At 39.6% G+C, this 2,099-nt stretch overlaps 1 pseudogene; it reads right to left on the bottom strand.

Annotated features, from left to right (window-relative positions):
* Window positions 1-777: 777 nt before the first annotated feature.
* Window positions 778-1,490, bottom strand: LOC138814754 (golgin subfamily A member 7 pseudogene; annotated as a pseudogene).
* Window positions 1,491-2,099: the final 609 nt, after the last annotated feature.

Below are 2,099 nucleotides of genomic sequence, written 5' to 3'. Positions count from 1 at the left end.
AAACTCCAATACTAAGAACGTATAGACAAAAGAACTAGAAATCTCGACTGAAGTCTTGAGAGTTCCACATGGGTCACTTAGCTCACTTTATTTGAACCAAACCTAACATTTCTGTGTACTGAATACTGTATATGAGGAGAATATGGATCAGAAAGTTTGTCCGTATGATTAAAAATTAGCAATATACAGTATTATTCCTATCAAACTTTTTCTTAAAAGTTATCTTTATAACAAAACTATATTTAAAGTATTATTACACTGTGTATTACAAATTCAGGAAAAGAGCAGGGACATTTATGTGTTTGACAATTTAGCATCCACTTCATTGTGCTTATTTGTGTAAATGAACAAGCAACACAAACCACATCTTCCCACATCCAAAGGTAATGCAAATCAACCTAAGTCACCCAAGAAAAGAATGAACATTGCATTAAATACTGATTTTATGAGCAAAAATTGCTGTAATAAAACAAATAACATTATACTCCTTTTTTCATTGAGCTTCGGCTTGAGAAACTGAACAGCAGAAATAAATCTTAAGATTTGAAACATGGCAGAAATGATAGTTCTCTGAAATCTGGGAGATGCATTGGCAAAACCACAGACATAATACACCCCTTACCTAGAGAAAAGCTTTTTATTAATCAGAATTTTGGCTAAGATTTGACTTCTTGAAGTATAAAGCTACCAGGTAAACTGGCTCAAGGAATGAAGAGAACCAATGGCAATTTCTTACCTGGTGGCAGGTAAGAAACAAACTTTGTATTAGGCCCTCTAACTGCATACTTTATTTAATGACTGAATTTTAAAAAGTGAAATGCTTCATTGTATTTTCTCAGAAGCTAATCAAAAGATGACAAGTCCTACACAATTTGGAGACACAAAGTGGATGCTGAGTGACTAGAAGTCACATCAGGTGTGGAATTTTAGAAAGTTAGTCCTCGGCATAAATGGCACCATGGCTCTGGCAGCAGATACAAAGGATTGATGCTCTGGAGAGGAGGTAGGGACACTCTGCGATTGACCCATGGACAGATGAGGGTTCCAGCTGCAGGTGGGATCTTTAATTCTATGGCTTATCTTCCACTGCTCAAACCTCTGTCTTCATAAATGGTAATTTCAATAACTCGAAGTCTTCTCTCAATGGGATCTGTCAGGAGGAGGCCTTGGGGAGCATATATCTTCTCATTCTGTTCTTGAATATATTTGGAGACTTTCTTCAGAACCTTCTCATAATGGGTTTCCATGCACAAGAAGATGGTATATGCTGTTAAACAAGCCAAACAGCCTTCAAGATATGACTGGCCCCCAAGCTTCTCTGCTTCTGCGTAAAGATTATTTAGAGTTCGAACTGTTTCTTCAAATTGCTGCCTACCAATCCTGTTCTCCAACTCTGCGGGACACTTGGTCTAGAACTGACAGCGTGTGCCACTGCTGTAGTCGCGCTGAATGAATACCTTCCTGGACACAGGCGCCTGCTGCGGCCTCATGGCGAGGACAGGACCCGCCGCCCTGCCTCCTAGGCCCTCCAGCTGCTGTTGCGCTGGGCCCCATCAATCCTTTTTTTAAGATCAAGAGTCCAGAGTAAGTTTTGGAAAAACGAGGCAAAATAGAAAAAATAATTATTTTTTTTTAAAAAATAGGCATAAAGAATAGTGTTAACAGGTGTGCAAGTGTTCAGACTGCATCTGTTGGAGATGGTTACAAGATTAAGCCTTTCGTGTTTGTTTAAAAATATATATGGTTAGTAAAAAAATGTCATTTTGGTAAATTATCCTGGGCTATTGTCTAAAAGGTCTTAAAATCCAACAGGGCCAAAGCCTGCCAAGTCTATGCAATGTATCCTTAACCAGTCTGTGTAGGAAATTGCAGCCCAGCATGAGCTGTGACAGTCCCTTGGAGCCACTGAGAGACCTGCTACTGTAGCTGCACACCCTAAAGGGTAAAGTTTGAAGACCAGCTGACAGTCACCTGGAAGAAATCTATATCGTCACTCAGACCACCTCCACCATGGAAAAGTAGTCTGAACTCCTTCTGGGTTCAATCACCTGAGACTCAACCTGGTTAAAAGCTGCTAAAACTAAGATCTTGTGGGACAT

The sequence above is a fragment of the Dipodomys merriami genome, unplaced genomic scaffold (assembly GCF_024711535.1).
Source record: "Dipodomys merriami isolate MVZ:Mamm:240054 unplaced genomic scaffold, mDipMer1.0.p SCAF_609, whole genome shotgun sequence".
Classification (NCBI taxonomy): Eukaryota; Metazoa; Chordata; class Mammalia; order Rodentia; family Heteromyidae; genus Dipodomys; species Dipodomys merriami.
Note: the sequence above shows the minus strand (reverse complement) of the source record. Positions and strands in the feature narration are given on the sequence as shown.